Below are 16,186 nucleotides of genomic sequence, written 5' to 3'. Positions count from 1 at the left end.
AATTAAGAGTATTTAGGAATTAAAGTCAACAATTAAATGGCCTAGTTTAGCCTAAGGTCCTGATACCTACTTAAAGCCAACTAATAGAACAAACTCAAAGAGAAGAACAAGGTAGTAGAAGTTTGAAAAAATTATAGCATCTAAATTGGCAATGTCGCAACTTCATAAATTTTATGCATTGTTAAAAACTCAAATGAAAAGATGCAAACGTGTAACTGTGGAAAGCATAGATAAAAGGAAGTAGTACACCTGATATAATGGAGAACATCCATTGTAACATGTAAACATCCATTGTCGTTGTCCTTCGAAGACATCCTTATGTAGTCACAAACTGCACAATAGTCACCACCAAACATCCACCTTCCAGAGGCATATCAGTGGGAAGAGGTACCAATCTTATTGAACACAATTAAACAACATAAGGAACCCTAACCTAATCATTTTCACTCTCCCTAGAGAGTCAAGGGAATGGGATATTGTAGAGATTGGGGGGAAACCCTAAGGCTAAACCCCTATCCTCATTGTCGAGAAAAAAAAGTCATCATCCGGGAGACCATATGTGCCATCCATGTAATCATGTAAAATTTCTTCATCATTAGAGGTACCAATGTTCACTAAAAAGGTCACTAGATGTCTATAGTCATCTTGGTCAAAAGGGTAGGCTTGTGCAATGGGAGAAACACTCTCTCCTAAGTATGGATCAGTCGTGGTCAAGAGACGTATCAGCCATTATAACTCATCAAAATTCCTCTCACATGCTAGCGTACCTACCAAATTCCATTCAAAGGCAAGCACCGGAAAGACCATGTGACACACTTGTGAAAAGTAACGAGGGTATCTCTCAGGAGTGGATGAGTCTAGCGTACTAGCCATATCTATACACACAGATAGATAATGGTTAGAGTGCAAATATTACAAGGGTCGTGTCCTTGTGCATAATGTGTTTTTATGATTTTGTGTTATGTATAGAACTCGTAGGTTTCCCAATTTTTGTTTGGTGGCTCTTGCTCTTTTACTTTCTTATTTTTGTTTTTTGTGAGGATAAGGCTTTATATATACATTGCCTAAGATTGGGATATTGAGAGGTTAGGGAGGAAGGTTGAGAGGGAATCAAGTGAATGATGGATGTCAGCAAACACTCCCCCTTCCTTGGGTAGATCATACCTTTTGGAATGATGTCATCATGTTTTGAAACCAATTGTTCCAAGTTGTTATGGGTGAAGTCTTTAACCAATAGTTTTTGACCACCCTATGGGTTTCATATAGTTGCAAGGGTGGTAAGGTACTCTCCCATAATTTTATTTGCAACGTTGTTGTAGGTGGTGAACTTACAATAGGAGGTGCAAACTCTCCCTTGTTTGTATGGATATGTACAATGGTAGGTGGAGGTTGTGTTGAAGTTTTTAATTCCATATAGGAACTACATGAAGAGAAAGAAGCTTCATTTTACTTCCTTGTTCTTGAGCTAGATGGAACAAATTGTTCTTCTTCAGTACCCAAACTAGCTCTAGAGCGGGTGTGTAACATTCCGTGATTTTTTTCTTTCCGCGATCGTCAATTTGTTTTGGAGCTACAGGATTGAGCTCACTTGGGTCAGGTGACAAGTAAGAGTACAATTTATGTTTTGACACCCAGATTTGATCATTTCCTTCATAATAACCTTGGGCTACCAATAGTTTTTTGGGAATCCAACGCAACGTTTCTTTACATTTCTTGGGGCGAGTGGGACGTAGCTCCTCTTGGCTTAAAGGATCATAATATCTATTAGGTTTGCTACCATTGAGGAATCCGATGGTTTCAACTCCATCAAGAGTATCCACATGAATGGTTCCTTGTGGGGTGATTTCACATACTCTATATGGTCCTTTTCCTGTATATTTCAACTTTTTATTTTTGTTACGCACTCCATACATAAGGACTTTATCACCAACATTGATGTCTTTGTTCTTTAGATGACGGTCAAACCATTTCTTCCTCCTATCTTTCTGCACAAGTGCGTTTTGTGCAACCAATTGCCTTTCTTTGTCTAGCCTCTCAAGGATATATAAGCACTTAACTATAGGGTTACCATCCCAACCTTCTTGTGAAGCTACACACAGACTAGGAATTACAAACTCCCATGGCATAACTACTTCTAGGCCATATACCATTTTGAATGGTGTACAATTAATAGCCACTTTGTAAGAAGTACGATAAGCCCATAGGGTTGAAGTCAGCTTCAAATCCCAATCTGTGCGATGAGCTTCCACCATTTTGGTCAAGATAGAGATTAAGGTCTTGTTGTTAGTACTTTCAACTTGGAAATTTTCTTGTGAATAATAAGGTGTGGACTTATGGTGAGCTATCATGAATTTGATAGTGAGTTCTTTATCACTCCATTTATAAAATGAGTGCCATTGTCACTCACAATCTCAAAGGGATAACCAAATCTTGTCATAATATTCTCAAAGAGAAACTTGGCAGTTGACCTTGCATCAGCCTTACGTGTCACCCTGGCCTCCACCCACTTTGTCACATAGTCAGTGGCAACGATAATATATCAAGATTGAGTGCTACGTGCTACCAGATTAATTGGGCCTACAAAGTCAAACCCCATTTTTCAAATGGTTGAGTCACTTTAACAGGATGTAAGGGCATCTTATCCTTTTGTTGTGTGATCTTATAACGTTGAAATTCATCACATTCTTTTGTAAAAAGTGATGCATCCTTGAATAAGGTAGGCCACCAAGCCTGATGGTTGAAACACCTTTCTAGCTATTAGTTCCCCTGAGAAATGTCCTCCAGCTATACCCATGTGGGCTTCTTGCAGTATGTATAAATACTTAATCTCACGGGAACAACGTCTAAGAATATCATCCTTCCCTAGCCTGTAGAGAGTTCTTGTGATGAGAGAATAAGTTTCACACTCTTTTAACAGTTTCAACCTATGTCCTTGCGAAGCTCTTTGGGTGGAAAATCGTTAACTAAAAAGTTTACAATCTTCTCACTTCATTCAGGTTTGGTCTTGACTAGGAATAGAGAAGTATTAGGTAATTCATCATCAACTCCAGTAGGGGCTTCACCATTGGGTATGCAAGACAAATGATCCGCCATGACATGTCTTTTACCAGATCTCACCACAATGGTAAAATCAAACTCAAGGAGATTAACAACCATTGTGTAATTCTTCCCGTGGAACAAGGTTTATTCACTAGATACAACATGGCTTGATGATCCACATAGAAAAAAAACTTGTTGGCAAGAAGGTAGTAGCGGAATTTCTTTACTGCATAAATCATAGCTAAACCTTTTGGCTTTGTAGTGGTGTAGTTTCTTTCGGCATCATTCAATTAACAACTTGCAAAGCTAATGGGGTAGTCCAGTTTATGTTCTCCTGGTTGAGATAGAACATGGAAAGAACACACCCAATAGCAAAGTTCGATGCATCAATGTACACATAGAAAATTACATTCCAATTGGGCACCCATAGAATAGGAGCACTAGTCAAGGTCTTTTTCAATGACTCATAAGCATGGTCACACTCTGCGGTCCAGTGAAACTCAATAAGAAGTTTGTACAATGGACGAGCTATCTCGGTAAAGTTTAAAATAAACCATCGATAATAACCAACATGGCCCATGAAGCTTTGAACTCCTTTATAGTTTGTAGGTGGTGGAAATTCAGAAATGGCTTTAATTTTTCTCTCATCTGTGGAAATCCCATTTTTGGACACTATATGCCCTAAAATGACTCCATGTTTAACCCAAAATTGGCATTTGAAATGAGATGCGATACAATCTGTACTTCTCAAACACTTTTTGTAAGCATGATAGATGTTCTTTCCAAGAGGAATAAACACAAAGGTCATCTAAGAAAGCTTCGCAAAACTCCCTCAAATATTCTCTAAAAGCAGTGTTTATTAATCTTTTAAAGGTAGCAGGGGCATCGGTTAAGCCAAAAGCCATAACATAAAATGCGAACACTCCAAATTTGGTTATAAAGGCTATTTTAGCTTGGTCCGCTAGCGCAATTGTGATTTGATTGTAGCCATAGTGCCCAACTAAAATCTATAAGCTTCCTTCACTACAACTCTTTCAATCACATGTTCTGAATATGGCAAGGGGTAATGGTCCTTCCTAGTGGCGGCATTGACCTTCTTGAGATCCACGCACACTCTGAGTTTCCCATTATTTTTTGGCACAATCACTATTGGAGACACCCATTCTAAGTGCTCAATAGGGTATATGAATTCACATTTCACAAGCTTTTCAATCTCTTCTTGAGGTATCTTTGCATATTTAGGATTCATTGGGTAGAGTCGTTGCTGAACTGGTTTATCCATGTTATTCATGGGGATTGTGTGTTGCACCACAGAAGGTGGAACACCTCTCATATCATGATATGTCCAAGAAAATATACCCCTGAATTCCTTGAGAAGTTCTTTAAGTACACACTCCTCATTCTCTGTCATATCTTGGGCAATGAAAAGAGGTTTGGACTCTTCTCCTGGGTCTGCTACTCTATTTCCTTAACTATCATTGGACCATCATAGACTTCATTGCTTCCATCGATATGTTTTCTTTGAGCCTTTGTATACACAACCTTACGTTCCTCTGAGGTGTAGGATTTGAAATGTTCAAGTGCAAGGTGTAAGTCTGTGGGGTCATGTTGTTCCGTGGACTATGATTCCACTTCCGATTCCTTTTGTTGTTGAGCTAACTCTGACTTTGTTGTCTCCTTACGGTACGGCTCAACTTTGGCTTCTCTGTAGCCTCTAGTTGTGCGATGTCAATGGGTTGTGTACTACACCATATAACGCTTTGAAGGTATTCACCCCAATTATCTACCAACTTTCGATGAGCATCACATGCCCCTATATAATTAAGCCATTCTACGGTAGATTTCTTTTCATTTATTTGAGCACGCATATTTGCTTGATATCATCACCTCTTATATCTCTTACTCTTCTTGTCTAATTTTCGATTACGGTCAATATCTAGTGAATAGTCACTAGATGAATTGCTACTTGTGTCTTCTGTCCCCTTGGATAGATTGTCATATAGGGTATCACTGGGCCCTGAATGGTTTGTCTCCATACTTGCACTAAGAATTTACTCAGATTCTTCATCCTTAGAGTCGATTTCAATTGATGATTCTGACCCCAAATCGTGTGGGCTATAGTCTTGTGAGACGCTAGTGGTTCCAATGCTAGTCAAACCATCATCTTGTAGGTCATCAAAAGCTATATTCATTGCTTCTAGCATATTTAAGGGTACAAGTGGTGGCATTTCATCCCTCTCAGGTGTTACCCAGGTCTTGTCCCCTTGTTTGCCCAAGTGTCTATGTTGCTGCTAAGTGGACCCAATCCACATTGTCTGACTTAGTCACCCCAGGTAATAAATCAATATAAGGAGAATCTTTCCCAACATCAATGTCCATTTTACACGTGTAACAATACTGCAATGGGACCGAGTGAAGTGTAGTGTCAGATCTATGATCAATTATAAACTTGTTTCCTAGAGGGATTTTCTCGACCAGTTACAAGATCCACTCGAATTACAAAATCTTGGAACTGCAAGTAGACATGGTTTTTAGAACATTCATGCACCATTTTTTCTTCCCTCATGAAAGGACGTCCTAAGATCATCTCAGATGCCATAGTGTGCTTGGAGAAATCCATAACAATAAGGGTATTTATTATTTTATGTCCAAAGACCTTGATCTTGAGGTCTTCTAGCATCCCAATAGGTTTAACAATAGACCCATTGGCCATCTTTACTACTATGGTTGTGGTCCCAAGGTGAGGTCTTCCCATAGTTTTTCAACAATTTTTAGTCACACGGCTAACCCCAGTGCCACCATCAAGGATTCCCTTCACAGTTAATCCCTTGGTAGTGATTGGTATGGTTGCATTGGATTCATCACCCTCAAAGTATTGTCCCAACTTGTTAACATGTATTTCTACAACAAGGTTCTCATCTAGGTTGGATTGTGGATCTGAGTGCTCCTCCTCTATTGGCATCTCCCTAGCTCCATCCATCTGTGCAAATTGTGGTAGCCTAGCTAGTTCTCCATTGAGGAAAGCTCAAAGAGCTAAGAATAGCTCGGGGTCTCCATATAGTTTGGACATGATTGTGGTTCTAACTTTTGAAGCCATGAATTCCATCAATTTGGAAATATTTATCGGCACCTTTTGGGCTTCAGTCCCTTGACGTGGGGAAAATGGGATCTCCATTTCTTTGATAGGATCCGGTAGTCCCTCTGTAAACATTCTTTCCAACAAGAAGTGAGTACGCCCACTTTCCCATGACTTTAAGTCACTTTCTTCTTGGATGACACTAGGTATGGCTAGGGGTCTATGGACTTTGTGAGGTTGTTGTTGCATAGGGAACAATGTGTCTATAATCTGGATCTACCTAGGTGTTGGTTCTAGATCCCTTTGGGTATCTTCTACCAAACTCATTAATTGCTTGACTCGCTAGATCTCCTCTGTAGGGTTTGAATAAGTTCCTATCTTCTTCTTGGATCCTAGCCATTGTGGCTCATGAAAATCTTCCTTCTTGGTTTCTTTCTTAGTGGTCATTTTGGTCTCAATGGTTTCACGTGAATCAGAATCCTCTTCAGCGTTGTTCATATATACGGAATCATCACCAGTCCCTATGTTGGTCTTTGAACTGGGGTCTGACTTCGCTACTTTTTGCAATCTCTTCCTCCCAAAAATTGAGTGTACTTGGACACCTGTTTGACCACTAAACCTCAAGTCTGGTGTTTAGAGTCAGACTTCAGAGAAAAATTGGGTAAAGGGACTTGACCAAATTTCCAAACCTTGTGAAACTTGGTATACATGATCTACAGAGGGTAGGGAACACATATGTGAAGAGAAAATTTGAAAAAAGTGTCATGTTAGCATACTTGGTGAGTCTATCGCGATAGACTAAGAACCCAGTGATAGAAACTGAATTTTTCAAAAACCTATGTGGCATAGCTTGGAAAGGTGCTATCAAGGACACATAAAAATTTTGAAGTCATTTGGACATCAGAAAGTGGGTCTAAGACCATTTGAGAGAATTCAGCTTGTAGAAAACACCAAATCTGGTCTAACTGACAAAGTAAAAGTCCAAACCACTTGAAAATTGGCAGGAGGACTAAGGAGAGGTGTTGCAACACAATGGTATAGTCAAAGTTCAAGTTTGACCTATAAAAGGGGTACTTGTTGAGTCTATCGCGATAGACTCAAAGCAGGGCCAAAGAAATTGAAATTTTCAAAACCCTCTGGAGCATAGCTTGTTTAGCCTCTCAGGAGGTTACACACAAAATTTGGTGGATTTTGGACATTGGGAAGTCATCCTAAGTCTATTTTCTAGTGATCAGATAGACTCAGAATTCTAGAGTTGGAGTTAGAGAACTAAGAAAAAGTCCAAAACAAGTGGAAATTGGTGAGCAAGGTGTACAGAGCATAGGGAACACATTGGTGAAGAGAAATCTGGAAAATTTTCAGAACTGAAGAATCTGTTGAGTCTATCGCGATAGACTGTGGCTTTTTCAAAGAAATTGAAATTTTTTAAAACTGACCTTGGAGCCTTGTTCTACATTTTGTTGTGAGCCTATGGTTAAATTTTGAGTAAATTTGGAGCATTGGAAGTGCATCTAAGAGGATTACTTCATAAGATCAGAAAAGAGACTGTTGTTTGATGCAAGTTACAAAGGAAAAGTATTCCAAATTGGTTGAAACTTGGTGAGTAGTATCTCAAGAGAAGGGGGAACTCAAATCTGTGAAAACAGCTAAAAAACAGTATCCCAGTAACACTCTGGTGAGTCTATCGCGATAGACTCAGAAATTCACTGTAGAAAAATCAAAATTCAAATATGACTTCATATTTGGGTTCAGAAGGCCCATTATACCCTGTACACAAATTTTGAGTGCATTTGGACATCTGCAAGGGGTACTTGGTGAGCCTATCGCGATAGACAAGTCAGGAAAAAATTTTGAGAAAATCTTTTGAAACCAAGTATACCACTGGGTTTATCATTGCCGAAGGAGTGCACACACCAATTTTAGGCTCAAACTTACCACTTGCAAAAACATCAGATAGAGCAACTTTCCAAATTACATCTCACTGTTTTGGTCATAACTTTCACATACGGACTCCGATTCCAAAACTTTTTTTTATCACAACGTAGCTTGAGAGAAGCACTACAGATCTTGGAGTAAATTGACCAAAATGGTTGCCATAGGCATACATTTTGGTCAGTTTTGAAAAAAACATTGTTTAAGGCCTCAAAATGCATCCGGAAGTCAGGGGTGTCTAAAACCGACAATTTGAGAGAATTGTGAGAAAACACTCACGGTTTTGGACATAGTTTTGGATTTTCCCTGACCAAAACACTTGAACACACTGAGAGAGGTATTACTATAGCAAGCTAGATCTGTTAAGCCTAGAAGTCATGTCTACATCAGACTCAGACTCAGACTCAGCTTATACAAGCACATGGATTGCAGGGATAGATGAGCACCGGCCCAGAATAGATCTTCCAAACCTACAGTACATAAAGACCAATTTTGTGGAGAGAGTTTGGACGTATAACCATGAAAGTGAAGGACTATATAGGTATATTAATGGAAATCAATTCAACCTTTATAGTTGCTTAGAGCCTTACCCAGATGAGCTGACGGAATACAAGCTCTTATATGTCTATACATACGAGGTCGACCGACAATGGACATCTTTACTTGTTGACAAGTATGGACGAGAATATAGAGCTGTAGAAAGCACAAATCCGCGAACCAAATTAGAGATGAGTAGATATTTGGTCAATGAAGGACCTCAGATACATCCACCAAACACAGGAACCTCTAAGAGAATTCCAAAGAGGGGACCACCACCTGGATTTCCCCCTAGAGCGATAACGAGAGATGAAACGATACCAGAGAGGAGTATGGTTCCATACTTTGCACCCCAAAGTATAAGACCATCTCAACTAAGAAAATGGGTAAATAGAAAGTACAATGGCATAGGAGACCCATACGCCCATGTCTTCGCTTTCAAGTAAGTCCTACGAGTAGAACAAGTAGAGGACTTCCACACGCAGTATGAGGGTTTTGGACTTACATTGGAGGACAATGCACAAGCATGGTTTGAACTATTGAACCGGAGAGAGATCACAACCATTGAGAAAATATTGGATGAATTTGTTCAAGAATTCACCAAGAGGGGCATAAAACATAACACCCTTCCTAAGATTCAGGAATTTAAACAAGGCTAAACAGAAACATTGCGACATGCAATATTGCGTTTCAAGCAATATGTTGCTAGATGTCCTACCCAAGAGTTACCCATGCCAAAACGTCAGATCCTATGCTTCATCAAAGGACTTAGGAATGAGAATCTCCAAAAGGACCTATACATGAAAAGATACCAAACCTTGGAAGAGGTGACCAAAGCAGCAGTTGACCTAGTTGACAATTGCAAATTCTATGACGATGGTCAGAAGAAGATGAATGATGCAAGTGAGAAAAAGAAAACCGCTGATCTTGAGGGTCAAAGAGGGAATCTAGGACAAAACAAAGTAAATGTTGAGGAGCAAATCATAGAGAATGTGATGCAACGCATCAACCACTCTGACAGAGTACTAGCCTATAGAGTTCCTCAACGACGCAGGTGCATGACATGTGGAGGGGACCATCCGACGCAACATTGTCCTGACTATAGACCTAAGACTCCACCAGGGTTTGAGCATGTTATGTCTCAACCTCCTAGATATCATCCTGTAGCGGAACAAGTGTTCTTAAGTAAAAGACCCATAGCTGCTAGAAATGCATATGAGAGTCATGAGCTTCAAATAGAAAGATATGTGGTAGATCAGAGGCCACTTCAAGGTCAATATCAAGTATTGCCACAACAACCAATACGTCCATGTGACAAATGTGGTAGTAGTGATCACTTGATTAAGGATTGTCCACACCATGATATCATGATAAATGTATATTGTAATGAGTGTGCAATCACACATATGATTTTAGATTGTCCTAAGAATCCAAGAAAGAAAGGTAAAATGCAACCACATGTTACCTTTCCTTCTACAAGCAAATCAGAGAAAGAACGAGCCGCAACAAAAGGAGAGACGACAACAACAATAGAGCAAGAAACAATTGCAAAAGAATAGGTGCTTCAACAACAAGAAGATGAAATTAAACAAGTTGCTCCAGTAAACGTTGTCACAAGAACACAAGCAAAAGTGCAAGAGCAGAAGCCTACAGATGGAGAGACTAGTAAGAGTTCCAAAATCCGTAGAAACTCTAGACGAGCAAGAAGGACTAGAATGAAAGCGAGACTAGAAAGGGAGAAAGGAGAAGAAAAGGATGTTACAGCTGAGTTGGAAACAACTCAAGAACAACAAACACAACAAAGGGAAGCTGAAACCCTTAAACCAGTTGAAGCACCCAAGAGTGCTAGTTCAGGAGGATCTGTCCTAGTGGAAAAAGTGAATGAGCCTTTAGACGCGATTTTACAAGCTTATGAGGCTAGATTGGCAAATAGACATACCTTAGAACAAAGGTGGATGACTTATCCTTATCCTGAACTAGAGAAGCAGAGGCTAGAAATGTGTAAGTAGCTCATTGAAACTGCTCAAGCATTGCTAGAACCACCTCCACCAGAATTGAAGGATAGGATAGTCACCCCAGTGCACAAAGACGAGAGCATTAAAGTAGACGAATTGCCTAGAGAAGAGGCGGATCATAGGGAAGAACCACTACCAAGATCGCAAGACTCGAGGGTAGTCAAAAATACAACAGATGAATCAATGAGGGATTTCCCACCCTATGTTCCTATAGTTGAGGAGCAGTGGCCAGAGGAGTTATGGAAGGCTGTCCGAGATGCACAAAAAAGACAAGAGGATGCTGGACCAGCACCATTTCCTGAAATCACATTAGATAGACCACAAATGAGTGTTGATGCGAGGTCATATTATGGTGATGTAGGATCGATAGCCTCCAAAGACAGTAGACCTGCATCGTTAAGAACTTTGCCACAGTACATGGGAGATTTTGAGGCAAAGTCTGAGATTGTGAGAGTTCCATCACAGAGGCTAGGAGGGACAAAAGAATTGGACACAAAAATTTTGACTGACGTGCTATCCATGCCAATGAAGCGCACAATTACGTTGGCAGAACTTTTGAAAATCAGGCCAAGTATGTGGACGGATATAGAAAAATGCTTGGAAAAAATTGGGATCAAAAGCCCGTTAAGGTTCCTGGAAAAAGAGCTAGATGAGATCGAGAAGCCTAGATCAAATGTAAGACCGGTACCTCTGAACAAAGTAGGAGAGTACTGTGAAGGAGAAGATGGTAATGCCACTTTGCCTGTCGAGTACAATGGGATTGAAACGAAAGCTATACTTGACAGCTGAGCAGGAATTGCCATAGCAACAAAACGAATATGGGAGAAATGGGGTAGGCCCGCCTTTAGAACAACCAGAATAAAATTACAGTTAGCTGATGGGCATGTGGAAAGACCCATGGGATTGCTAGAAGCGATAGTGGTGTCTTCTTGTGGTATAGAATATGCGCATACTTTTGCCATAGTTGACTTTGCCATATGCTCTTTGCGATTAGTGTGCGATAACACACTTGATTACAAACTGTCCAACTCGAATGCATAGTACAAAGGAGGAGCCGCAAGTCAACGAAGCAAAGTTGCAGGAAGAGGGGCTAAGATCCAAAGAAGATGCTTCAGGTCCAGCGCCTACAAACGAACAATATGAAGACTTGGAATCAATCAAAGAAGAGGTGTAGTAAGTGACAGGAAGTTCAGACACTATTGGTGACATTTCAACAGCTGAAGTCGAGGAAGAAGAGTCTATGACTCTACAAGAACCAAATGCTGATTTTGTCTCTCCAAAAGACATATCAGAGGAAATGGTGGTCAAGTAGGAGGTAGAACACATAGATGAACTCATAAGTGTGAACAATGAAGAAGAAGACGACAAGGAGTCCATGCCAAGATTGCTCAAGGCACTCAAGAGACCACAGGCAATCTAGTACCAAAGAAGATAAACTTTTTGCTAAGTGCACATGACGGAGTCAAGATGAATTTTATGGCAGAAATTGATACAAATTCCACGACTAATGTCATGTCATATGGCATGTGGTTACTTCTAGGTAAGCCAAAGCTTTATGATATTCAATTAAAGGTAAATCTCTCACCTGAAGTAGATGTTATAAGTATGGGGATTGCAGAAGATACTCTCCAACTACACTCACAGAATGTCAAAGAAAAATTCTTGGTGGTAGATTCTCGACAAATGGGAACACACTTGATTTTGTCCAAGCCATGGGCACAAGTCTTTGAAGACGAGCCTGAATCTTCAACAATGGTCATCACGACAAGCTATCAAGTGGCAACAGAGGTCAAGCCTACAACAGTTCAAAGATTCTTGGCTATTGAAAAAGGCAAAGCTAAAGTAAGCCCACAGTCTCTAGCCCAACCAATGCAAGTTCAAGACAAAGCCTCTACATCAAAAGCCAAACCATCAACAAAACAATGGAAACCCAAGAAAAAAGTCTATCAACCGAAGTTTCCATCGCCCGAAAGTCTCCAAAGGAAGTCAAAACAGGTCAACCAAGTGCTAATATCCAAGGCACAGATTAAAGTTAATGATCCAATTTGGATACAATCACAGGAACAACCTCAACAAGCAAAGGTAACATGCTGGATCACATCAAGCGAGTCAATTATTGCACAAGGCTACAAGAAAGGAAATTAAGATGTTTGGGTCAACAAGCCCAAGATAACAGCCTGGCGATATCCATCCCATGACAACCACTCAGTCAAGAATCAACAAAGCCGTCAACGTCAATCACATAACTCAACCAAGAGAAAGGACGGGTACAAAAAGCAAAAGAGAAGGTCTTCCACTGGACAAACCATACGACAAGTCTGGGTAATGAAATCAAAATTCTACCAGGCTACCCAACAAAGTCAAGTGAAGATCACCTCCAAGAAAGTCCAAAGATTCATTCCAGTCGAGTTACTCAAAGCACAAGGATTCTATGAGGGTAACTTTCAAATCTGGTTACCTAAGGTAGTAGCTTATCAAGGAATCACCCAGGAAAAGCAAGAAACATCAATAAATCAAGAGCAGCCACCCGCTACACCCAAGAGTACTACAACCTCTAGATGGATCCCTCGTCAATTACTACAAGAGCAAGGCTTTTACAAAAGTAACAACCATATTTGGAAAATTAAAACAAGGTACCATCAATTCAAAGAAGAAACAAGGCAAGTGGCAAAGGAGATCACACCAGGCCCAAGAACAATGTGGTTTCCAAAATCCACGATTGAGGCTCAACAACAAGAAAGATACACAACTCCTTTACAGCCTCTTAACAACCAAAAGAAAGCAACAGTAAATGCAGAGGTCACAGTTTTGAAGAACACTATCTAGAAGAAGAAGACTTCATCAACCATTGCTTCAACATCAATACCTGTCTCATCAAGCGACCACAATTTGCTATCAAGGAATGAAGAGCAGATATATGCCAATGTATTGGACAACATGGCATCTCAAATAGAAACTAACGAGAAAGGCCTAAACATCAAAAGAATATGGAATTGGATTTCAGGCCGCGATCAGGTAAGTCCAAGTTGCCATTAAACTTACATGGCATTAGAGTCTAGAGTCGGGCAGCTAAGCCACTAAATGAGCCAAGTGTTAGACCCAAGCTTCAAGTTAATATTTTTCTGTGCTCTATGAGTCTAGCTAATAGGTATAAGCTCAAGCTGAAGAGTTGAGCATACATAAAGTCATGTCGCTCATGTTGGAAGAGGTGAGCATAAGAGTCAAAGTCCATATAATATATAAGGTGGAGAAGGCGGAGTAGTCAAAACAAAAACACTCACGCACTTGACACAGTGAGGAAGAGTGGAGAAACCTCAACAGCAAGAACCCTTCTTGTGAGTAGTGAAAGCTTTTGAAGCACTCATGCTATATGTTTTTCTTGCTACACTAACTCCATGAAGAACCCATCAATACTCTTCTCTCGCACCGCATCATGTTTAACATGCATAACTCTGTGAAAGCATATAGATGTCCCATCATTGGACATATGCATTAGGCCTCTTTTTTATTCCAGCCATGCACTTACACAAACAAATGACGATGACCAAGCGGAAGCAGGTTTTATAAGCCTTTGCTCAACAACAATGACTTTGACTTCAAGCTACTAACACTTATCCATGTATATCAAGTCCATACTAGTAGCCATATGGCCATATGTACTTTAACTCAGCATAACTCTATAACATCAGAACCTAAGTACATATAGCCTCGCATTTAATTATGACTAAATACATTTTTTCCCACTAGGTTTTTCTCTTTAGTCTTATCCAGGTATCTAAGACCTTCATTTTGTATATACGCTACATTTTACTTTTACTCTTTTATTTTTTATAACAACAAAAACAAGAAGAACCACGATATCCCCACACTACTAATTGCAAATCTACTGACAAGTCAAAAGGAAGAGGCCAAAAAACAGCTTGACAAAGCTTCAAGTCAACTTACAGGTACAACTGCCAGATAACAACCACAGGAAAAGCAAATACTAGAGCTACAATGACAACAACCTGCTGCACCAACAAGTCGATACAACCTCATGCAATTGAAGATACAACAACCAATCGGAGGGGGAGAGTTACAGGCTTTAGATACACTACAGGTACAACTTCAAGGCAGCTTTAATATCACACAAAGAAACCAACTGCAGAAGAGGCTGCCACAACAACTTCAACTAACACCAAGACATCAAGAACTCGTCAAGGCCAGCAAAGGCATAGGGTCTTGTCTATTACGACAAGAATTCGAAGGGGGAGAGTGTTGAAAGGACGCTCTTTCAACAACGTTTCCACAAAGATTCCATTAAGATTCCTCAAAGATTTTGTAAAGATTCCAAATGAAGATGGTGATGAAGTAATGAAGATGAAGATGAATGCTGCAACATGAAGATACGAGTTCATGGACGTCATCAAATATCCCGTTATTATTATTTTGAGCCATTACGGCCACTTTTGTAATGTTTAAGGGAACCTCATATTTTAAATCGGCACTTGTATTTTGGCCGCAGATGCTTGTATAATGAGTAAAGCCAACTCAGTTTCTTGTAATTAAGCTTTGTAGAAGCCTAGAGACAATTCAGGTCATTTGGCCGAACATTAGGTTTGAAGACTTGGTATATAAGGTTAAACCTAAGGCTTTGTAAAAAAACACATTACGTTATCTCAATTAATATACAGTCGTGGGTTCTGCAGTACACAGTAGTGAGCTTCACGCACACACACCATCGCGCACACTAATCACATTGCACATATGAGAGTAGGAGCGTGTTAGCATCGAGGAGCTCTCCGTGTCAACGCAAGCAATGCAAGCCGAGGACCACATCGCAAGCGTGCCTACTACAAGCTATATTTGGTCGTAAGTACCTCAAACGACATCCGTTCTGAATGATTGAGTAGTCGTTAGAATCAGGGCGAGAAGCTCTTCATGTTGATGTCTTTGTAGATCAGTTTCGGACACTTTGGAAATTACTGTTTTGAGTCTATCGCGATAGCGATTAGAGGTCTTACAGTTATGGTTTTCCGAGTTTAGGTGTTTGGCCATATAGGATATGTCCTTGTGAGTCTTGCCCTCCGATTTCGAGTCATTCCGATATGATTTGAGACTGTTTCGAGCTTGTAGTGTTTCGTAGGATGCGTTGTCTGTTTCTTTGCTTTATGGTAGTGTTGTGGTAGGATTAGTGACTATAGAGTGTTGTTCATGTCTAGCTCAGGGTTGACAACCCAGACATTGCCTCCATGCCCTAGTCAGGTGAGCTACGTCCTCGGATTGATAGTTTGTTGGTTTGTGTTCTCGCTGTGCTCCATCGGCCGTCGCGGCGAACCCGCTAACATCAATCTTTGAAAGGTGGCAGGAGCATTAGTTAACCCAAAAGGCATAACCCGATGGCCAAAAATACCCCATTCTATTGCAAAAGCAGGTTTTATGCTGATCTTTTGGGTTGATTGTATCCCAAAAAGCCATCTAAAAAGCTGTAAGCTTCTTTACCTGCAAGTCGTTCTAAAACATGCTCAGTGATTGGAAGAGGAAATTTGTCTCTAATGGTAGCTGTATTTACTTTCTTGAGGTTGACACACACTCGTAATTTCCCGCT

Source organism: Adiantum capillus-veneris, chromosome 5, assembly GCF_014529385.1.
Source record: "Adiantum capillus-veneris isolate H3 chromosome 5, ASM1452938v2, whole genome shotgun sequence".
NCBI lineage: Eukaryota > Viridiplantae > Streptophyta > Polypodiopsida > Polypodiales > Pteridaceae > Adiantum > Adiantum capillus-veneris.
This window is presented reverse-complemented; position numbering follows the sequence as displayed.